Here is a 24,889-nt window from a genome sequence, read left to right on the forward strand (position 1 = left end):
GTTAAAACATGTAGCAGAGTCTTGTTCTTGCTTGGGAATACATCCCTGGATCAGTCCAGTGTAGGGCCTGGGCATAAGAATGATTTTTATTAGGCTATGCCATAGTTGCTATAAAGATAGCTGATATATCACAGGAGGCTGAGAAATATGTGAGTAAATGGTTATGGAGGTGCAGTGATAATGCCAACAAAAAATAGTAATATAATGTAATCAAATATTCTGTATTGTAGTAAGATCGTCAAACAATTTTTTTTTTAAGTTCAGAGTTTCTATGTTTTATTGGTACTAGTTTGAAATACAGAGACAAAAAATGCCTTGGGATGGATGAACCGAATTTCTGAAGAACATAGAGTGCATGAAAGTCTGAAGACTACCAGAGCATTATTACAGGGTGGGAAGCTGTGTTGTGTGCACGCGCATCGTGTTTGATCATTTCCGCGTGTCTGTTCAAAAGAATGTCTCTGTGAGGAAAAGCCCTTAATAAAATTAATGTGGCTAATTACAAGTTGTCTTGCAGTGCCTTTTGTCGCCAAAGGATGAATGTCTTTAAATGGAGGGAGGAGAAAGAGGCACTTCTAAATTGTATTCCCTGCTCATTGCAGGAGGGCTGGACTAGGTCCTTTCCAACTCAAAATATTCTGTGATTCTATGACATGTATTTTTTAAAAGTCCTGAGCAGTTCAGTTGAGAGGCTTACTCTCAGTGAATTGTCTCACCATTTTCTGAGATGTGGTACAAGCAGGAACAGAGACCTGTTGGGGAGTACACAACCTTTTCTCCCTCTTCCACCAGAACAAAATTTGGAACTTTTTTTTTTGGAAGATTGATAGATTTCTGTTAATGGCTTATGTAGAGAAAGCGATATGCTGCTGCTGAAAATATATTAGCACATTGATATTGACACTGAGTAACGTGGTAGAGGAAGGAAAATTTAAACAGGGAAGAAATGAGAAGTGTTAAAAGTGAGACTCAGCCTTGTACCTGCAGGGTGAAAATTGGTGTTTCACCTCTTGGTGTCACTGCAGCATTTGATATTTGCAGTTATTAGCCCATGTTACTGTTGGATGTGACTTTGCTTTTTTTTCTGTGGTTTGTAGTCGTTTTTGCTTTGGAGGCCTTTTTTTTTTTGGCTTTTTTTTTTTTTTTTTAACTGTAGTCACTTCAGCTGTTTTTTAACAAGTCAGGATGAAAGGTAGCGATTAAACTGGGAGCTGCTAATAGCTCTCAGATCTGCCGATGAATTTTGTCGAGCCTTAAACCAGCAGTGTGAAGCCTCAGGCACCAAACTGGTTTGGAATGAACATGATTCAGAGATGGCTAGGAATTACTCAATTCAGGGGTTAGAAATCTGTCTAATCTTTTGTAGTAATTTGTGAACTTGGTCAAGTCCACAGTATTCTTCCCCTTACATCTATACCCTTTCCAATTCTTAAAAAATGGATGTCTTCTGACACTTCTACATAAATCTTCTCTCTGTGATGTGGACAGCATTTCACATAGAACCTGTTCTCTTTAAAATGCTATTCAGACTCTAAATTTATTTCAGGCAGTGATTTTCTCTGTGCTGTGTACAGTGCATATCATACCCAATGCCTCTGGGCATTAGAGCTAAATTTTCTCTGAATTGAAGAAAGAAATAAAGGAAAGAAAAATAGTTCTACACTGAACCAAGAGCATCCTAAAATAGAGGCTGATAGATGAACATGTGCTGTACCAACGACAGAGCAAATACGTTCCTTGGTGTCCCTATGTAGCTGGCTGCAACAGATTCTTTAATTTGCTTCTGCTCCTTTCTCTGCTATCTTTTCTCACCTATTTTGTCTCACTGGCCTCATCTCTTTGTTGAACATACATATTTTTGTGTTTTTTCCTCCCTGGTCTCAAAGTGAAAAGCAAGAATGAAGCCTTTAGCTGAAATACAAGGTAAATATTGTGTGTATCAGGTTTTCTAACAAAGTGATTCCTTTGTTCTTAGTTGGAAAGGACGTTGTAACCCTTGTCTTTAAAGCTTTGCAGTGTTCTGGCAGACTGTCAGTGAAGTGTTTGAAAGCACTGATAGTGGAGAATTTCTGCCATCAGACAGTGCAGGGGAGGCTGAAGAGTGCGTTACTTAAAACCCACTATGATGACCAGTATTTGATGTAAATACAATTTCCAAATGAGAGAAATGAGGCAATGTGGTACTGGAAAAGGTGCTGCGTCTGTGAAACTGGAAAACTAGATAAAACCAGAAATTATTCCAGCTCATAATCTCTCAAGAGAAAGAAGCAAGCAAAAGAAACACCCATTTACGGGGTAAAATGCCAGTTTGTTTTCTCTTGAGTCAATCAAATCAATTTGACTGCTCTTCCTTTACAGCCCTGCAGAAATGCAAGGTAATGTGGCTTCAGAGTGTGTGTAAAGATCATGCCAACAAGGAAAATTGGTCTGTTGGGTCTTTATTCCCACCTCTGCAACCCCCTTCCCACTGAAAGGCCGGGAAGGAAAATTAAAATCAATTGAAGATTCATTATCCCCCCTCTCTGGGTGGGCAAAATGCATAAACACATGTATAGAAATAACAACTGCTACAGCACACCAGTGTCATGCATTTCTAAAAGTCACACAATACTCAAAAAGTTGTGATACTTGCAGCAAGTTATACAAGCAATAAAACTTGGTCATTTACACCTTAAGAAATACATTTTCAGGGAAGAAAATGGAAACATAAGTTGATGTTTGGATTGAACAGAATTTTGTCCATGCTACAGAACCTTTTTATCAAAGAATATAGAATCTAATATTGTCTCCATATCAAAGCATCAGAGGCAAAGCAAGAGCCTTTCTGATCTTGAGCAGCTTTAGTCAAAATGACCTTGAATCAATCTGAATTATTTTAATGTGTCACAAAGCACATAAATATAAAAGTAGGTACAGGTATTGTCCAACTCTGCTGCAAAGATAAATGAATGAAAGACGAATGTCATGAGAATATTAGATTATGACTACTAAAAAGTGTTCAAAAGCCTTGAAGCATCTTTAAAATTAGAGGAAATGTGTCACTAGGAAAAATGAAAATTGAGCAGCTACAAAATCGACATCAGCATGTTGGCCTATAAGGGTCTTAATTACTCTAATTTCGAAATTACATTGTCACACTTTACTTTGGGAATAGGTTTTAAAAATACAGGACTAAAATTTCTTCCTGAAATAATTTAACATAGGTGATGATTATGAATGTTACAACTGCCCTGTTAGCTTTTCTGAACTCCTGGAAAGAGTAATGTGAAAGCACAGGTGCATTTGTGCTCAGTATATTTATACTGAATTTATCATGATGGTGTCATTGCTAAACCACTATAATGAAATAAATTACTGGGGTAAATATTCTTGTCATTTTTTTTTAAGAAATAATATGGTTCCCAATGAAAAAATAAAGTCAATAAGCACTATGCAATGCAATATTACATTTCAAGAAATGTAGTTATTATTAAAAGATAGCACTTTTTTTTTTTAGTGGATTAGGTAACTGGAGAGAGTAATTGCTTTCCCATTTTCTCCTGTTCGTGATTCACATGGAGAAATATTTTTCAGGGTTTTTTCCCTTTTTTTCTTTCCTTTCCCCCCCCCCAAAATTTCTATCTGTAGCTGTACATTTGGAATAGTTCCAAACTGTGCCAAGGATTTCACATGGACTGAAAGGTTTAATTCTCTTAACTCCTCTGAGTGACAGTTTTTACCCCAAACTATCCATCATTCATTGCTGGCACCCATACACACACAAATTCTTCCCCATGCTGCTGAAAGTGTTCTGCAATGTCTGATCCAGCAGAAACTTGTGGGAATAAATATGGATAAATTGATATGATATTATATGATATATCACATTATATACATATGTTTATATATATACCTTAAATATGAATATATATAATATGCATATATTCATACACAAATAATCAATATGTCTAGGCAGCTAAACAAAATAAGGGGTGTGTTTTGTTCAGTCCTGAGAAAATTCAATTTTACCACTGAGACGCCCAACAGCATAAAAGTCATCTTCATTTCCTAAATTAGCTATGTACCTGGAGTGATCCCATTAACAAGGCCAGCATGCCTCTTAAATTAAGTATTAATTCAACTTTAATTAAGTATGAATTTAAATCAACAAGGAACCACAGTACCCATGAAACTTTGGAGGCTGTTTTGCTGAAACGAGCAGATTAAAAGTTAGAAACTGAAGTAAACAGACATGATTAACTGGAGTTAGCAGCAGCCTCTGAGCCTCTCCACTGAAAGAGGTTTTCTGAAGGACCAGATTAACTTGGGATGCTTCCTTGCCTTTAGCTGACTTTCTAACAAGTCAGCTATATAGATAATATAGAATGTTATAAAGCACGGCAAGCATGGTAGGCTGTAATTAGTGATAAAAACATTATGCTGGTAGCTCAGTTAAAGATGCAGACCAAAGCACACAGAACTTTAGCTGTGGGTGTTCTTACATGAGTTGAGATGCTGAGGCTGAGTGTACTTTTGGGACACAGCTGGGATATCACCTCACCCACACAGCCAAATGTGTCTCTGGGGCAGAGGAGTGGGAGTGCATCACTTTATTTTTTGAGTTCTGGGAAGTAAAACCACTGTTTTCACATTGTGGCTGTCTCAAAACCTCACTGGAAGGTCTGGGAAAGGGCATCAGGAAAGCCTTTCCTTGTAGCAAAGGATGGGCACTATCAAGTGTGCGAGGTTTTGAGGATCGGGGTAAGTATTTGCGCAATTGTAAGGTGGGAGGCTTGGCTGCCTCGTGCCTGGTCTCCCAGCACAGTCAGCAGAGTGCACAGACACAATTTAGGATGAGGCACATCTTCCAAGACTGTACTGCAGCCAGCCAGACTTTGTGAGTTATGTAGGAAATGGAAATAAGTCCCAGCCCCTCGTTTCTGTGGAAGTGCCCTTTAGTAGAACAATAAACACCTCGAATATTTTGGCCATGAAAACTTCTTTTTACTTTGCAGGCTATGGTTTAAGATTCCAAAAGGGGAGGAATAACCCTTTTCAAACTGAAGGAAAATATATTTAAGTGACAGGGGATATGTCACTTAAGAGACTTGTGGAAGAAAAATGAAGATTTCAAAATCAAGTTTAATAAACGTGTTTCTTGCTGTCAGTGTGTGTATATAATAGCTCTGAGACAAGAGAAAATGAGACTGCACAACCAAGAGGAGAAAAGTGTTTTAAACTCTAATCCTATGAAAACAGACATAAGGAAAAAAAGATTTTGCATAGACCATTCTCAGTCTTCCATTTCAGCTCCCAGCCCAGATGAAGACAGTATTTTTAGTAATGAAACAAACAAAACCCTCAGGTCTGTGTTCAGAAAAACTCTAGAGGTGCTCTAGAGCAGGGAAACTCTTTCCCTTCTCACAACCCAGTGCTACAACTGCTGCCAAGGGATCTGCAGCCCAGTCAGAGCTGCCCAGGCAATAAAGGCAATAAAGGCACCCTCCAGGCCCTACATCCGGGGGCTGATGTGCTCTAGGAGGTGCTGGCTGAGCTATCATTGGGACATAAATCAGAGGCTTGCCTTTCCAGCAAAAAGGTTCAGTTTCAGTAAAATATTTTATGTCCTCCTTTTTTGGAGAAGAACTATAATTTTATATATTTTGCTTCCCCTCAGAAACCGTATTTGCAGTCAGCAGGTCTCATGAAAGGAAAGGGAAAAAGTAGGAGGAGAGAGAAGAAGACAGGGAAGAAAAGAAAGGAGATAAAAATTATTTTTGAATATTTACTGAAATGACGTTCTTCATCAGCTTTTTTCTGTGTGCTCCACTGGCTCTTGTAAGCCATATTTCCCAACAGTTTTGTCTTTTCTGGGAGTGGCTGTTCTGTGGTGCCTTAAGAAAAAAAATAAGGGGAAAAAAAAAGCCTGTGCACTTCTCAGTAAAAAGCATCCAAGCTTTGTAAGTGTAATGAGAACAGTGGATGAAACATATGGCATATCCTCAGATCTGAATGGAAATGTAGCAGAGCAGACAATACTAAATTAGATATGAGAAGTTCAGACAGGTATCAGGAAATGAAGAGTGGATTACATTTTTTCACCTTGAACCAGATGAAATACATTTGTTTATCCATCTGTGTGTTAAATTATTTTCCAGCCAATCTGATCAGAATTTGTGTCTGGGCTATGTTACAAGCAGTCATGATTATTCACTTTGCCTACACCTCATCAGGACTTCTGATGTGTGATATTATACAAAGCAGATTCAAGTTTTCAAATATTTTTTTCTGGTCTCTCAGAGGACTGTAACAAATGCAGAATTTGCAGAATCCTAAATCTAAATGAATCAATCTTTCTCAACCTAACAACCTAAATTAAAACAAGTTCTGTGGCTTAACAATGTGGTTTTCAAAGCTGGGTAAGTCAAGGGGTATTTTTAATTTTTGGCTGATGCCATTTGTCTTTCAATGAAACCCATTTTCTACCATGCTCTGAATGAGGGAGAAGAGACTCCATAGCTGATGTAGATACTCCTGTTTTCACTGGAGCCAGCCACTGGCCGACTGCAGTTATCTGTATTTAGCCAGGATCTTCAGTGCAGCTTCATGTTGATGGCAATCATGAATTGTAATTTCGTGGAATTTCTAACGGAAACATTAGATAAATGAAAACAAAATTCTAATGGAACATATTTAAAGTGAAAATAATTTGCGTAGTTGAAATGGTGAAGCTGAAATTTGGTTTAATTTAAAAAGAATTTAAAAGAAACCCTCCAGAGTACTTCACTTAAAACTTCCCTAAAATGAGCTGTTCATTATTTCTTGATTTAAACTCAGGGCTTTACAAACACTTTGCTTATCATTAACAAAGCAAAAAACAAACCAAGAAAAGACCCAACAAAAACCCGAAACCCAAGAGTTTTAATAGTTCTTCTGCTAATTGAGCAGTAATGCAGTTGTGTTTACACAATTTGCTGAGGTCAATCAACCACTGTAGGAGATCTAGTGCAGTGTACAGGATACATAATGGAGACAGAAAAAAAGTCTTAAATTACTTTGAAGATTTAAAGGGCTTTCATTCCATGGTGCTCAGAAATTCACTGATGGTAGTACAATAGCAAGAAATACTTATTCATGAAAATTTAGGCACAACTCAGTTCCAGTTTAAAAATTAGTTTACTATTGACAGCCAGCTATCAGATTTTTGTTCTGTAGGCATGATACAATTTTTAAGCAAGGATCAAGTAAGTAGCTAAAAACTAGTAATCAGCCTGTTCTTGAGGCACTTTTTATTTGACACATGAAATGATTTAGAGAAAACCTCCTTGATTCCAGCAGGTTTGTGCAGGTACATTTGCAATTATAGTCAAATCTCTCTTTTCATCTTTTCAACATTTTATTTTATTGCACCACATAACCTGAACAATCCCATTACACCCTGCATTCATTTTTACAATTTTGGTTTTTCATAATTAATATGAGCCCCTTGTGTCATGACCTTGTTCTTTATCTAAGCAAAAGGCTGAAAGAGATGGTTGCTGAAGACAACCCAGCTCCCTAATTGAGAAGAATCCAGACTTTGCAGTCTGATGGATTCCTTTAATTAAGAGGAGGGAAACCCATACATTATTCTATAATATAGCTGGTTTAGAGTGGTTAAACAGACTGGAATTTAACTCTGAAGTTCTTTATCTATTGATTAATACACACCAATCCTCTTTAATTCCTTCAGCTGGGCAAGAGCATTTGTGGTTAATCACTGCAAATGTTGTGACGCAAAATCCCACGACTTTTTGAGCACAAGAACTCAGAGATCTAGAAATTCCAATATTATTTTATTACCAAATTGCATAATCTCTGCAGCCAAGCATAACTGAGTACGAAGGGTCATGACTGCTTTTTATTTAGGAAAGCAGTGACCTGGGAGGACCAAGTGCAGACAAGCCTTCTCTGAGGGCTAGCAAACAGTTCTGAGCAAGGAACAGGGAAATAAGGAAAGAGAGACTCTGTTTCTAAATTGTTGAACTGGGTTGCAGCACTGCAGGATGCAGATGTTTCTTTTGTCTGTGATAAATCTCAGTCTGTTTAGCAGCTTCTGAATTTCTGGGGTGAAATGCTACTTCCACAGGAACTTCTACTGATGATTTTGGGTTAGACTGTCAAGTTAAGGACTGATTCAGAGGACTGGTCTGACAAGACAAACCTGTTCTATAAACAGTGTCTACTTTCCATAAACAATTGCTGTATGCTTTTGTTTCCTATTCTTATGGTATAGATTCAGGAAAAATAAAAAAGCTGACATACTCTTTCTGAGCCTTACTTCACTATATCTTATTTATTTCTACCCTGAGTGTTGCAGTGGGGATACTGCAACACGCATATATCAAACCAGGAGTCCCGTGGAAAGGAAATATATATGGACAGACAGATTCTTGATAGCTGTTTCAGAGATGTTTATTTCTCCAGCCGCATGGCCGGGGCTCAGCGGAGGAACTGTTCCAGTCACGGGACCAAGGGTCCTTCTGCCCGCGCAGGGAACACAAACCAACCAGTGGGAACGAGGCTGAGCAGGGGCAGGGAAGCCCCGTGTCTGTGCCCTCAGGGCCCCTCTCCCAGGGCTACACGGCGGGGGAGGGACCCCAACACCTCACCCGTTTTATTTTAATAAAAGGAGAATGAAAACAACTGGATAAACATAACAAGAACAGTTTCAAAACAAAACAAGCCACCGTCCTGAGTCTTTAAATGTCCAAACAGATTCTGTGGAACATCTTAGGGCTGACAGAAGGGAAACAGGACTCTCCGGGCATGCTTTGTGGGGAAACTGAGGCAGGAGAGGGTTTAACTTCTTCCCTTCCCCTTTTCATCCCCCACTCGGCACTGGAAAGGGATTTTTGGGGAAACAACTGGCAAAAGCATGGTTTTGTGAGGGAAACCATGGATGAAAAAACGGATTGGGAATACACTGGGGGTAATAGGACATAGGGTAAAAGGGAAAGGTGGGATTAGGAAAGGGAGACTGTAGGGGGGACTTACAATAGAGATACTGTCTAACATGACTACGATTTTTTGCATATATACTGCCTTTTACAGGAACACCATCAGGCCCAGTGACCTGCGATGCTTGTAACCCTTTTCTCCCTAGTACAATATTAAATTCCACCACCTCTCCATCTCCCAAGCTTGGGATGCATTTTTCAGGGTTATTCTTTTTAATAGCAGTTCTATGCACGAATATGTCTTGCTGGTTGTCACACCTTGTTATAAAACCATAATTTTGCTTAACATTATACCATTTTACTATCCCTAAGATCTTAGTTTCTATGATCTTTTCCTTTTTCCGAGTGGCTGCTGTTTTCTGTCTCGCTGCGTCTTTGCTCTCTCCTTCGGTCGCTCCCGTGTTGGAATTGTCGGGGCTGCTGGTGCCTGCGCGCTCTTCCCGGGGTCGCGTTCGGGGCTGCGCGGGCCGGGCCGGGCCGCGCCGCTCAGTTCTCCGTGCGTCGCCTCCTCTGGTCGCAGCTTCGCTGCCGATGCCAGGTGCTGCACCCACGTCTCGGCCGGGCCCCCGAGCGACGACACCCCCGCGCCCTGCTCCAGCGCGCGTCTCGGCTGGGCGCGGCTCCGTTCTACCGCCGCTGCCCACACGCCGCCCCTCTCGGTCGGGCGTTCCCGGGGCTCGCTCCACCACGCGCTGCGCGGGGCCGGGCGGGCACTGCCGGGTCCCGCCGTGCCTCACTCCGCCACCGACACTGCGGCTCGCGTGGCTCCGCCCGCGCGCGGGAACTGCCTCGCTGCTGCTCGGAGAGCGCTCGGTGCACGTGGCCTGGGCTGCACGGTCCCTGAGCCAGGCTTCCCTTCGCCAGGACACAGCTGACATTGCTCAACAGTCTCGATAACTAAATAATATTCACGAAAATATTCTTCCATCGGCATATATTTTGACTCCAGTATTAACTGTGTCCAAACGGTTTTTCCAAAAGCCGTTGGTAAGAATTAAATCCCAAGAAACATAGAAAAAGTTCTTAAACAACCATGCCAGGAAGTGTTTCAGTTCTTTCTGAGCTTGAATCAAGCTAAAATTTACAAATCGTTGTTCAAGAATCATTTTAAGTTTAAGATAAATGTCCATATGCGGCTCGGAGAGCCAAGAGTCTTCCCACTGTTCCTCCATAGTTTAGATACGGAATAGCAAAGCAAAACCAAGAAGAGGAATCCAAAGTTTCCAGGGTTTACTCACACAAATCAGTCGCTTAGGGATCGGGGATAGTTCTGCTCGCAATTCTCCACCATTTGTTGCAGTGGGGATACTGCAACACGCATATATCAAACCAGGAGTCCCGTGGAAAGGAAATATATATGGACAGACAGATTCTTGATAGCTGTTTCAGAGATGTTTATTTCTCCAGCCGCATGGCCGGGGCTCTGCCGAGGAACTGTTCCAGTCACGGGACCAAGGGTCCTTCTGCCCGCGCAGGGAACACAAACCAACCAATGGGAACGAGGCTGAGCAGGGGCAGGGAATCCCCGTGTCTGTGCCCTCAGGGCCCCTCTCCCAGGGCTACACGGCAGGGGAGGGACCCCAACACCTGAGTACACCTAGAGAGTTTCGACAAGAAGCCAAACGTGCTTTTGGTAACCTCATCACCATTTTTTAAGAAAGGGACCTGAATTGCAATCTACCTAATAGGCCATAGCAGTAACCATTCCCATCAACCCCAAATGTAGCTATTTGCAGGGCTTTTTAAATAGGTGGGTAAGTGATGCTGTTTCATTGAATCCTCATGAATGGTTCTTAGACAGTATTAGACTAGTGAGGGCACAGGCAAAGACAAGTCATATGGCACCTGGTTTAGGTAATAATAACCCGACATTCCTACATTCATAAAAATTTCCTAGCTAGATTTCTTAGCCCAAGGCAGGGCAGAGAGAGGAACTGGGGCACTTGGGACAGTATCTGATACCAAGAGTCAACCTGAAAGCATGCTTAGACTAAGTATTTCCAACTCTTTCTTTGCTCAGGCTAAGACCTGAAAAACAGCAGTGACCAATCATCCACATGTAATGCTATTCTGCAATGACCACACTGGTAAGGTCTAAACACAAAAACTTGATGTTTTCAAAGTGCCTTCCCTTTCTTTTTTAACTCCTGTTGTGGTTTAACCCCAGCTAACAGCCCACCCCCTCACAGCTGCTCACTCACTCCCCCACCAGCAGGACTGGGGAGACAACCCCTTCCTCCTTTTTCCCCTCACTTGGTACACTGAGCATGATGTCACCTGGTCTGGAACATCCCTGGGGTCATCTGGGGTCACCTGGCTAGGTCTCCTCAGCAAGAGGAGCAGAAAAGGCCTTGGCTCTGTGCAAGCACTGCTTAGCAGTAACAAAACCACTGTTGATACTTAACGGCTGTAAAATCAAAGACTTTCTGCTTTCACTTTTTTGAGTGCCTGCAGAGGTTTAATAGGAAGGTAAAGAGACAAATGAGATATCTCTTTTCTCATACAGCTGGAAAAATGGGCAAGTTTTCATAAGTGCAGACTCTGGAGTTGGAAGTAGATGCAGAACATTTCTAAAGTCAAAGTCTAAAGGCAATCTGGTTGAAGTTAACATGCTTGGATTTCCCAGTATGAGTGGTATGTACTACAAGATGCATAAAAAGTTTTGCAAATATTTACTACAATGTGGACAAAAAGTTTCATCAACAGAAGTAAACGCATTCTTATAAAGTGTCCATAATAAAACCATACATTTTCTTTTTAATATTGATTTATTGCATAACTTTTTAAAAGATTTTGTTCTTAATGAAACATTCTGGATGAAGATATAAACCTAAAATACAGAGTCTGTAAGGTATAGAAGACGATTTTTTTTTCTTTGTAAAAATATAATCTTCTTTCTGGTTTGAAAGTGATATATCATTATCATTTGTATCATAGAACTCATTGGAGTGAAAATATATATGAGTAAATTCATGTCACAATAACTGGTAATCAAAGTTAAAAAAACAGAGAAAGAGGAAACTTACATATGAATTAAGTGTACAGTTTTTATTCTAGATATTGTTTACCCCATGACTGAACATTTCCTTCACTATTGAAGATGTGCTCAAAGTTCACTGAAAAGAAGTAAGAACCTGGGTATTTTACCAGTAACTACATGTGAGGTCTTTTTAATATTCACCCTATTTCTAACAAGATCAGGACAGGCTGCCATTTTCCTGAGCTGCCACTACTGTATGGTACTAAAAAGATGCATGGAATATCTTCCCACCCACTTACTTAAGAGTAGAATTCATTGCTACAGGATACTGGGGATTAAAAAAGGCTAAATTAATTCAGAAGATGTTAAGACAAGTTCACAGAGGGCATTTGCATCATGGATTGGTGAATGCAACAGTTGAGATGCAACACCCAGTTCAGAAACGCCTTACATGCCAGAACCAGGAGAATGTTCCTGGAGGAAAGATCATTCCATGTTTGCTCTTTTGTTTCTGCTCTCTTCCTGGGGGCCAGCCCATGGCAGCTGGCTGGTAATGAGCATGGAGGAGCATATGTTCAGATCCAGTGTCTCCTTGCATCATACCCATACTTGATTTTTATATTGTGAAAGAATGAAATGTAGTGAATTTTATTTTCAAGGCAAGTTTTACTGAGAGAGCAGTGTTGCTAAGTGTGGTCGATTACACTGTGACTATAATTATCAAAATATGAAAGAAGGAAAACCAAAGAAAGAACTAAAGCTTTGTTTGTTTGTTTGTTTGTTTGTTTGTTTTTCACTCCTTCTTCATCCCCTGAAGGTATTTTGAAAGTTCCTTAAATAACAGGTGAGTGCAAGGTTAGCCTTCCCTCAGTGATGTCATGACAGATTTGTTCATTCAGACAAACTATTAATGCGGAGTATGGTAAAATATAGAGAGAAAATATAAGTTTTGTCCTCTCTAACACCCAGAAACAGCCTGGATCTACAAAACAAGAGTGTCAGGTCTGTCTTCAGAAGTCTGCTCCCATTGCAGGCCTGCTAAATCAGAGTAACACTTCTGGATGTACCAGTTTAAGAAGTAATGGGAAAGTGGAAAAACCACGGAAGGGAAAATGTGCTGTGAACAAAATTGACCATCCACACAGCTGTCCAAAAGAAGACCATGGCTTACTCAAGACTTAGTACCACTGTTATGTCTCCATTCACACAACTGCAGCCCCAGAAATACGTGCAGGATTTCATTCTTTTTGTTTGTTTATAGGTCCATCCCATCATGATGATATCTAAAGTGGTGGAAGTGCTGCACTGACTGTCTTGGGGTGGCTTTATGATGTGTATCCCATATTGCTGCCCTATGCCCAGAAATTAAATAAGTAAATAAGTAAGTAATGAGTATTTTGGACCAAACCACTACACTGATGAAGGAAGAAAAAAAAAAGCTGGATTTTCTAGCAAATCAAATTTGTAACAGACCTTTGGAGAGTGGCTCTACATATTACCTTTTCCTGTTCTGCAATCAATACTCCTGCCTCACCATGGCTGCACCTCAGGTGCTCCGTGCAGGAAATTCAGCTGCCAGATTGCTCCTGCTGTTTTACAAAAGGCCTCCCACTCTTCACTCTTCCTTCCCAAGCTTTCTGTTCTCCTTGGGCATATGTTGCCATTCAACAAGAGTCAGAGTTTCTTGCACATGGGGTTATGGAGTTGTGCCACTGATGCCAGCAGCCTATTCTGGCTGCTTCCCTCTGAAGGCTTTTGGGAGATGTTTGCAATGCTGCATGCTATTGCTTTAAATCCAGCTACTACTGAAGACATAAAATTAGGAGATGCACAAATAATGCTGGCAAACTGAAAATAGCTGAAGGGTTGAAGCAGGATGCTGGTTTTTTACGTGTTGCTGCCTACAAGTATTTCCTTCTTGTTGTTAAATAGCCCTTGCCTAACAGGTGCTGACCACCATTTTAAAAGTAGACCTAAACCTGTATTTATTTCTATATTTTATGTATTTATATGCCTTTATATATTTTGTATAAATATATGAGTATAAATATTATTACTGAGGGTTTTTTTACTTTCTTTTTATTTATTAAAAATTTAGCAAAAAGCTAAGGGTTGTACATGTGCAGAAAAGAACTGCATACTCTGTGGGGGAAGTTGCAGGCAGAATACAGACCAGGCTGAGGGCAGATATCACCTCAGAGTGAAGTGCAAAACAATATATTTTTTTGAGAGCCTGCAACATTAGAAACATTAAAAGATAGTAAGGTAGCACTCTTTATTGTCTTCAGAGACTCTCATCTGAATGGAACAAAGAATAAGACATGTTTTTATAATACAGCCATTCAATTAGCACTGAGAGCAGCACAGCATCCAAGTTCTCCACCCATTACAAACCACTTTCAGGATAATGAGCTTTTCAGACTGCCAAAGACTTGGAGACGAAACATTTCACATCATATTTTTTGCAAGAACTAATAGTTTCCAAAATGCAGACAATGTTATACTCAGGAGGAACAAATATCTGAAATTTCCCCAAATAGCAGGAAGAAATATTCTTGGCTGTAATAACTAAGATTGCTTGTGGAAATCCCAGTATCGTTATTCTGGAGAAGCAAGACCTTTTATGGAATTTGCCAAGCACATGTCTTGAGTCAGGCTCCTCAATTATACAATTCCTATCTCAGATCAGTTCCCTAACTCAAACAAACAGATTATCTGTTAGTATAAAGAGGTAAAAGCCTGGACTCCAGTGTTTCCCTAACATTGTCCTCCCTTGTCCCCATAAATTTTCCTTTATTGTCTGTTCCTGCTTAGTTTATCTTACAGGCAATATGCTGCATGGGTATCACACGTACAAGGAATCATCCTTTTATAGTAATTTATAGTCAATCATCTCAGGTCTACCTTAGGGAAGTTCAACATCAGAGGAAAAAAAGTGAAATTTAACTCTTTTTATCCAGTAACTATGCAACTGTAGCATGGAAGACACTGACCCTTTTAGCTCTGAATATTTTCCTCAGGATTAGGCAATGAGCAACTCTTCTCTGGTGTAGATTAGGGTTACTAATTGCATTACTTCTGGTGTCTTGTTATGAAGTATTGAGTGAAGTGGCCTGCATAATTTTATTTTCTTTGTTGTTTTGAAATCAGCTCTATGGTAACAGCAAAGGCAGACTGAGACAGAGTATTAGTCAGAGAATGATGAATAAAGGAAAATACATTCCAATAAACTGTTCCCCCCTCCTGCTCTCTCTTTCCCTACCCAGAGACTCCTAAAGTAAATATGTAGCTGCTCACACTAGAGAAATATTTCCCTGGTAAAAACAGAACCACAGGAAAAAAATACTTTAAAAAAAAGATTTTAAGAGACCTCTGGAAATGATCTCATCCTACCTCCTTTTTGGAGCTGCCCTAATCTCAGTGCTAGATCAAGCTGCCCAGTCGGATTTGGGAGCTCTCTTGTGACAGAGGTTACACAATGGTCTTGGCAACAGTGCCTAGAAAATGGCCTAATATGGATATCCAGTAGATGGGAGCATGGTGTTCATTGCCATTTCTGTCAAGGCTAACTCTTTTCAACATGAAATTGTCCTTAATTCCGTGGTAGTCCTGAGAGAAAGGGCTTCAATCTAAAGGTGTGTATTTATGAGCCCATCCCACGCACCACATCCACTCAGTGGTGCCATTTATGTCTGGTCCTAAGTCACTCTTTATTTCAGTCCCCGGGGTTGAAAAATAACATTTTCCATGCTCTGATCTGCCAGGAATTAGCTTCAGATGTCCTGAGACCAAAGGAACTGACTTTACATCATCTTTTCAAGAAAAGGCAATTGGAAGATTTTGGGGAAAAATGATTACAAATTTTCATGTTGGAATTACACCAGCGTTACCATGTATTGTACTCAGAAGCTGTCAAATGCACAGAGTTATTAGATGGGGTTTGTGCGTCTTCTACAATAAGCTTTCCAAAAGCCTGTTACAAAAAAGCGGCTCAGTTTTTGTCTCACTGAATTTCACTTCAAACAGGACTGACCAGAAAATAAAAAAAAACCTCAGAGGAAAGTTATTATTCATATTTTACACCCTATTTCCAACCTGTAGCACTCTGAATGGTTCAAAGATGTTTTTGTTTCATTATCTTGGCCATGGCATACCATAGAAGAAAATATTTCCACAAGGAAATCTGAATATGGGAAACACATGGGTTCTGCTGTGGTAAAGAAGAATAGGGGGACGCCCATTTTTCAGGAGTGAACAATTAAGGACTTTGGCAGCAAAATTGCAATAATTTCATTTCTATAAGAGTAGAAAGACTTGCTTTTACTTTTGAACGTGTGAGTTGGGCTCCCAGTACAAGCCACTTAAATTTATGATCAGTGCAGGATCCAGAATCGTTAAAACATACCAAAATTACACAGTTTTTGGAAAATTATGTGTACTTTTGGTTCTCAGCTCAATAAAACTCCGTAGTACTTCCCTCACTACCTTGAACTCTCTACACAGATTGCACTTCTTGTCTTCCCTTTGAAATAGTCTTTTAAAAGATATGTGTGTATCAATTCAAGAAAAAAATGAAAAAAGAAAAAGAATTGTGCAATTTATTTTGGGAGAGGAAATGTAGGGTTTTTTAAACACAGTAATGCTAAAGCAGAGAGGAAAACCTCTACATTCAACTATGGAGAGAAATGCAAATAAATAATATGATAAATGCATATAAAAGGTCTCATCTTTGCTGCAAGGACTGATAAAAAATATTACTATTCCACCCAGATAAGGACTTTCATTTGCTTAAAAGGAATTTTATAAAATATTATTAAATTAGGTTCTTCTTATGCAATATCATGTTTTAAAAGGATAAAATCATTAATTTGTATCTCCAAAGATACAATTTAACCATCTGAAATGTGGCTTTAATAGTGCACTCGCTGCACTTTCTCACTCACAACCAGCTGTCTCTTAATGTGCAGCTATGTGCAGTCTACCAAAGTAAAATGATTTTTAAAATCCTTTTTTTAAAATAGATGATTTAAAAGGACCTTTTTTCACATGATAATTAAAAAATTGCCTATCTCCTAGTGGTCCCAAGTAAATAGGCTGAGACTTTCAAAGCTGCCCAAAAGATACATAGATCCAATTCCCATCTAAATAAATCTGATTTAGCATTTAAAATACCTCCCACTGAATATCTTTCTGCTAAAAAGTTTTGAATTTAAGCCAAGCTGCATAAAGTACTTTAATAAGAAACTAATTTGAGACTTCAGTAATAATATATTTTCATAAAGCTCAGTAGACTTGCAGACAGCTTGTAAGTTTGAGTTATCACTTCTTTGAACTCCTTTTGAAGATGATATGGAAAACAACCCTAATAGTTATTAGTATCCTAACCACATTTAAAATATCAATTAATCCTTCATTAGCACTTCACATTTAAGATTAGAAAGTGATAAAGCTTCATCTGTCTCATCCATTGCTTTTGCTGGTGAACTTCAGGCTGAAGTAGAAGTATACCCTTTCTTAAAGACAGGTGTGCAGGTGCTTTTGTCAATTTTTGTTCTCTGAGAGCAGAGGTCAAATATGTTCCAGACAGTGTGGGATGCCCTCTTGCTTCAGCAGAAATAAAAGATTGAAGTTTTTTGCTAACAAACTGCAAACACCACATTATGGAATCTTTTCCATTAGTCTAACTGCTGCTTCAATCCATCCTGGTTTTACTTTGCTGCCACTGTTAGAAAAGTTATGTTTAATAAATAATCTTTTCTGGGATTACATTTCTTGGCAAAGTACCTTCTTGTTGTATAATGGTTGAAAATTTGGTACAAGCAGCACATCTTTACAGATTGTGGATAGGAAGGACAAACATTTCAGAGCAGAAAGATGTTGCTGGTCTTTCAGTTCCTTCTATGCAGAGCTGCAGAAATTGATATAGTGCTAGTAGAAATGTGATATTAATGTAGAAACTAATTTTTAACTATTTTTTTATCCAAAGTTCACCTTGCATTTGCATCTGTCAAGCTGAGAGCAATTAGATGCTGAGCTTAGTTGTACTCAGGAGTGCATGACATGAATATAAAAAATTGTCTGAGAAAGTAAAACTGCTTTCATTCCATGGTTTAACAATCCCATTGCAAGTAAGTTCCACATAAGAGGATTTTGGAAAGGTGATTTATGTTTTTGTTAGGTGCTTAGAGTTGGATGGGTTCTTTTTTCCTCTAAAAGTTGGAAGTTTTTAGCTTTCCTTCTGCCCCTATCTCCACATCATTCTTTTCCCCACATCATCTCAGCAGGTTTGCAAACACAAACACTTGTGTAGTATTCAGTGGATTCAGCTATTCTCTAGAGGAAAAAAAAATTAAAAATTAAAAAAAAAAAAAAGGAAAGGAGGAGGTGGTTCTTCAGAAAATGTCATGTTTTTTCACTGTTTGAGAATCCAAATCACACAGTTCTCTAACCATGAGAGGGAACTGAGCTGGGAGAACACAATGCTGAGAGGAAGGTTGTATCTGAACTAGTTTATATTCTGCTTTCTGTAGTTGGTTCACCTCCTCTATTTAAAACAAACAACAGCATCCCAGTTATGTCTGCTTCTCAGTTCTCCCTTGCAATCTCTTTCTGTGGAGCCTGTTGTGTGTGAATGGCCACCTCAGAGATCTGGCTCACTGTTTCTTGAAACAAGAGTCAGACACAGGAGTGGAAGTGAGAGCACTACTCACCCTGCTCTTGATAATATTTGAAATAAGGGTTGAGCTTGTGAGAAATGTGTCTTTACAACAGATCACCTGTTCAGTGACAGGTGGTCTCTTGCCTGCTCTTGGAAATTGTCTTGAGAAATAAGGACTCCAGCCAACAGAAAAGCTTTTTATAGAGCTTCTTGTCTGCATCAGCTTCAGATTAGTTTGCTGGGGGAAATTGTTGTCCTCTTTCTGTGGCTGTGGTGTAGCTTTCCACAGAAGAGGATTTTGGAGAGGTGGTTTGTGGTTTTGCTTGAGAATCAGTACAGATGTCAACTGAACGGTACAATTCAATGTCTTCCCTTCCCTGAAACAGCTGTGAATGGATTTGATTTGGGCCAGGACCATACTCCAGAGATAAGCAGTGAGTTGTGAGGAGAGACAAATGAGGAGCTGAAGGGAACAGGGCACACTTGGAACACCTGAGGCTTTGTTGTGAAAATGCTGTTAGTATGAGGACCCCTGTGCATTTCCTGCAAACCTACTCCATGTGCTACCCTGAGCAAGACTGTCAGAGTGGCTGCCTCAGAACAACATCAGCTTCACAGGGACCAAGTTCTGGTTTGCTGCTGTCGCCCCAGAGAATGTAGCAGTGATAGCAGTTTCCCCAAAGGCACTGGGGAATATGCCCTGATCTGGTGTCCCCCCTCTCCTTGTAGCTTCTTTAGACCTTTCTTATCCCTCGCTGAAGATCTGTGTGCTGAGAGGGAGACAGTTAGTTAGTGTGGGGATGGAGGTAAAGGACCAAGGGTACAAGCTCTCCCTTAGGAGACAAAATGGACAAGCATTGAAATATAAGAGCTAAACACTTAAGCTGCTTAAATCCTCGGGATCAATGGCCTGTGGGTAGAAAAGTACTTCATGAAAATGTCTTTTAATGAGGAAAGATTAATTCCATACCAGCACAGCTTCTCATTCCGGATCTGGGGGTCACTATGAAACATCAAAGCCTCCCTAGCACAACTGTGAACTTCCAGGTGCTTAAACCAGTTTAAGCAGGCAGATGGTCTAGCCTGAGCCTCCTTGCTCAACTCCCTGCCTGTTTTCCAATAGGCAGAGGAGGCCTAAACTCTGAATGGGTTCCCTGTTAGGTTGGGAGGTCATTGCTCCTGGAGTGTTCCACTTGACATCCCCTGTTCGTAACCAAATGCTGTAAAATGCTGTAAAACGCTTATTTTTCATACAAAACCATCATTCACTCTGTTAGGAGAAGGAACTGATGGCCAATCCCAATGCTCAATGTTTCCAGTGGCAACTGGATCATGTCTTTATCCGAAGACATCTCAGATGCTACTGGGAAATAATATTTTTTGAAATTCATTCCAGTTGGCTGTACCAGCCTGGACAGTTGCGACAGCTGATTTTTTTGTTGTTGTTGTTTCTGGGTTGGAGTTTGTTCATCTCTGAATGGACAATTTGGGAATTGGGAATTTATTCCCTGTTCTTCAGGGCTACAGCCTCACAGGCAGAATCTCAGATAAAGTTTTTGCAATGTGCTGGTGACCCATGTAGGCAAAATGTGCAAGACTAGCCAAAACTAGGATGAGATTAAATGGAGTGGTAAAATGCAAAGACATGTGACAAGAAGGACCTGAACGAATTAGTGGGTATGGGGAAATAAGAATATAATGAGAAAATGTGGTTGTTTTGTATTGTACATCTAAATATTGAGTACTGTGTCCAGTTCTAGTCTTCCCTCTTGGAAAAGGTAAAAGAAAAACTAGAAAATGTATGACAAATAGTGGTAAAGGGTGTCAGGTGTTAATTTCTGTTTAAGGAAACAATAGATTAATCCTTTCAGCCTGGAGGATGACCAGCTGAGATGGGAGGTTAGGGGTGGTAAATGGGAATGATTGTTCACTATGATAAAAAATCCAGGAGATACCAGCTAAAATGAACACACAGCTGGTCCAAAACAACTAAAGGATGCATTTCACCACTCTATAGGTAGCTAATCACTAAATGGGATTAGAGTCAAGGATGCTTCTCACCAGCACTAACATCCATTTTCTCTTTGAAACAAACCCAAGTCTTTTTCACCTCTGCTTGTGTTCCCTGCTTTTGCAGCCTCAGCTGAACAGCAGACTTCCTTCTCGTACCAACAGGGCCAGATTACAGTTTTGCATTCCTTACAGCCAGTTTCCAGGAATTATCTCAGTTCTGTTGGCACAAGCAGGGCCATGCTGGTGAGCAGCAGATGGGAGATGGCCCCTTTGTCTTCTTGTTATCAATTCTGTGATACTTTGTGTGTCCCTTGCTATTACAGCTGCTTGGATCCTGACATTTTTCAACACAGGTAAAAACTGAGTCTCAAATGGACAAATATTCATGTATATAAAACAATTTAGTTTCGATTAAAGTGTCTTGAAATTGCATTTATCTGACACACGTGAAAAGTGACAGTCAAATAACAAGCTCATCGTTTCTTTTCATTTAGAGTTTACTAGGGACTTATTTATCATGGTAAAATGAGTTTTCCTGCATTCTGCTAGAATGAAAGATCAGGTAGCTCAATGGATTAGACACTGCTCCAGAGCCTTTTTCTTTCTGGGAGCAGTTAAATAAAAGTCATTTTAAACAATCAACCCAGGATTCTGCCATTAACAGAACTTGACTGGAAGTGGTTCAGGACAGAAGCTGTGCTTCCATTACCAGGGCTGAGGTCTGCTCTCAGCATAAACCATCAGATGTAGAAAAGAAATAGATGGTGATATAAAATTATACTGCCCCAGAAAAGCATCTGTAGCTGTGCTCTCAGTCTGCATCTCACAACAACATGATAGCTTTGGTTTCATGGGGACACTAATTTATATTCTTGGGGGAAGGATGAAGCCAGAAACTCTAGCTAAATACATTTAACACAAAGCATAAATGGCACTATGAAAATGACCATTTCCTCCAGACTTAGAGGCATTGTAACTCATACCCTCCAGCTCACTGGGTTTTATGCAACACTGTTCTACCTATTCTGTTTCTTTCTAGGATTATTGGCTTTGTTACTTCCTCACCTGGAAACACAACATTTTAACCCCTTAGGTGCCACCTATATCTGTCCATATTAACACTGATCCTTCTTTCTGTAGCCTGCTAGGTGGAGTAATGAGCTAAACTCTGCTAATGAAGCAATATAAACCCAGGGAAAGTGCCCTTGTAGTTGAAAAGACCAGATTTTCCAAGTGCCTCAGCTGCTCCTTTTACTCTTTCACTGCTATCAGTTTTACTGTGACATGAATCTGGAAAGCAAATAATTGCATAGGTTTAAATAATGTCAGAATTTCTCTTCCATTCTTCCCTCCTTTCCTGTGTTCCTCACCAGAGATGATGAAATTGGAATAAATTGTGACTGGAAGGTATTAGTTGTATCACTTAGTGTCTAAATAAAAGCACAGGGAAGGATTCATTTGCCTAATTTCATTGCCTAAGGAAAGGGCAGATCAATCTGGTGCACACAGTTTCCTTACAGGCACTGGAGAGCACCATCTGAGGACTGGTTGCAACTTACTGCATCCTGAAGTTGGCATATGATCAGAAAAATCCCTTTCAGAGTTTGTTGTCCAGATTTCTGCTGAGCCTGACTACCTTGGATATGGGTCCTTTGGGACTGAATGACTCCCGCCTTCAGGCTCCATTGGAAGGAAGGGGTGTTGGAACCTGCCTGGAGAGCAGCAGCCAGAATGAGAGAGGTATCTCTGGACTGAAAATAGGAGTTGTTTTTCCAGAGTATGACTCTAAACAGGATCCTCAGTGTCCTCACTGCTTGGGATTGTCCACTGAGGAGAAATATCTATTGACTACACAGGGAGTCAGAGAAGTTGGGCTAAGATAAATATTTGCAGTTAGATAACTAAATACAGCTTAAACTACTCTCTAATATTTCTCTCACTGATTTTTTACTCTCTTCAGAGAACTAGTGCCATCACTCTGGTTTCAGGGCAAAAGTCTTTTAAAAATCTCTTTATATGCTGCTTCTGGAAGGCCCTATAGTGTCACCATGCTGTGGTGCACCACAGCACAGAAGGATTAGTCATTTCTGTCTCCATAAATTCGTGATAGTAGTTCAGTGGCCCTTGGGATGGGCACCTGCAGCATTTCTTTCTAATAAAAATAGAACAGTTTTAAAAGCAAACAGATATTTGAAATAAGTCAGGGCCAAGTTTAGTTTTAAGAATATGTGTTCTTCTTTGACTGTAAAAGCTTTTATTTTTCTTAGATTTTCTTTTCCTGGAAGTATAGTGCAGAAAGGAGCACATTAAAGAGGAGATAGACACATTCTGAGTCTTTAGAGCTAGAGTAAAAATTTCAGTTGAAAATGCCAGGCAGATTTTCAAGCTAAACTTGAAGAAAACTGCCTGTATCCAACATTCCAATTAGAGCTATGGTCAACACTGAAACAAAGGAAGGTTCAGACATAAAATAATATTTGGTTTTGATGTTATTCTAGTTATGTTCTCTCTTCTTTCTCAGGAACCAGGATAGGGCAAACAAGGCAATTTACTAATGAGAGTCTTGTTAATATTTTTGTAGGTTTTTAAGTATAAAATTATGTGCTTTATGGGGAAGAAAGCCACGATATCAAAGTTATTGGCAGGACTAAATGGTTTGGAGTGTGATGTATGCTAAGTACCCACCTCCTGGATTAGTCGTGTAAGATAACTGATGATACTGTGTGCTTGCTTACAAAATACCAAATCTCTGACCCTCTTCTATGTTACTTCCAATATCAACACCCAGGTCTGAGGTCCCCAGCATGGGAAGACATGGATCTGTCTGTGTAGGTCCAAAGGAGTGCCACAAAAGTGATGAGAGTGATGGAACATCTCTCCTTCAAGGAAAGGCTGAGACAGCTGGGGTTGTTCAGCCTGGACAAGAGAAGGCTCCAAGGAGACCTTATTTCCACATTTCAAGACTTAAAGGGGACTTGTAAGAGTAATGTGGACAGCCTTTTTAAGGGCAATGGGACAGGGAGTAATGGTTTTACACTTCAGCCTAGATAGAGGGAAGAAATTTTTTACGAGGAGAGTGGTGGAACACTGGCACAGGTTGCCCAGAGAGCTGATAGATGGCCCAGCCTGAAAACATTTGGTGTTGGACAGGGCCCTGAGCAACCTGGTCTGGTGGAAGATGTCCCTGTTCATTGCAAGGATTTTGGACCAGATGAGCTTTGAAGATGCTTTTGAACCCAAACCATTCTGTGATTCTATAAATGCCCTGTCTGATTTGAGATGGTGATCTGGGATCAGCCATGCAGCTGGGAGCAATCCCTTTTCTTTCTGTCTGGAATGAGTCTGTAAGTACAAAGGGATATAATGAAAACTGAAGTATGAAGGATTACACTGATGCCTTGAGAGACCACCTAAAAACAGAGACTAGACAGGAGTAAGGAAATAAAGGTAGGTATTTATTTGAAAGGCCTTCAAAGGTACACCCTGGGGAGCCAGAGGCTACTGCCAAGATGGACCCCAAGATGGACCCCAGGTCACGAGTTCTTCACACTTTTATAGGTTTGGTTCATTTGCATATCATGGTTAATTCTCCAATTAGAGCTTCAGTTTAATGATGTAATTCCCCTCATCTTACTCCCTTCTCAGAGGCTTTTGGTTTATACTTTTTGGGCCTAGGACAGTCGGAGTGTCCTTGGAGAGCAGGCCTGGAGAGGCTTTGTTATCTCTACCCAGCATGAGAGAGCAGAAGTTAACAGGCTACAAGAAACTTCAGTTACACACTAGGCAGTACAGGATTTGAAAAACATAAAAGTTAAAACCTAAGGCATCAACTGCAGTTTATTTTCAAAGCTTTGGAACACTGTTACTCTTCACAAAAACTCGGAAGGAAGTGTAATTCAACAGGCTTGTCACTTCTGGGGTATTTTGCTCTTGGCTTTAGTAGATGTAATTTAGAAATTTGATCATTTTTGGTAGGTTTTGGTCAAAACTCTGTCTAGACAGCACCTTTTACTACTCTGTATCATGTAGCAAACCTTTTGTCCTCACAATTGGTTGTCCCATCTGCCATATCCTTCCAGATCAGCCAACTTGGCCAGTCTGTGATTCTGTGACTCCTTGATGTCCTCTCATGACAGAATAACAAACACAGAAACAGTAAATCTGTGTACAGGGATTAGGATTGTGTGACCCCTGTTGAAGTGACTAAAATACCCTTTAGAATCCACCAAACATGAGATTTGAGTTTTAATGGTTATTCCA

General features: G+C 40.0%; 1 long non-coding RNA gene across 1 annotated transcript; it reads right to left on the reverse strand.

Annotated features, from left to right (window-relative positions):
• Positions 1–1,131: 1,131 nt before the first annotated feature.
• Positions 1,132–24,111, reverse strand: LOC116438130. Its single transcript, XR_004237600.1, has 2 exons — positions 10,566–24,111; positions 1,132–8,325 (listed from the first exon to the last, which is right to left on the reverse strand). It is a non-coding gene; the product is annotated as an uncharacterized LOC116438130 (long non-coding RNA).
• Between the last annotated feature and the right edge of the window lie 778 nt (positions 24,112–24,889).

This window comes from Corvus moneduloides, chromosome Z, assembly GCF_009650955.1.
Source record: "Corvus moneduloides isolate bCorMon1 chromosome Z, bCorMon1.pri, whole genome shotgun sequence".
Classification (NCBI taxonomy): Eukaryota; Metazoa; Chordata; class Aves; order Passeriformes; family Corvidae; genus Corvus; species Corvus moneduloides.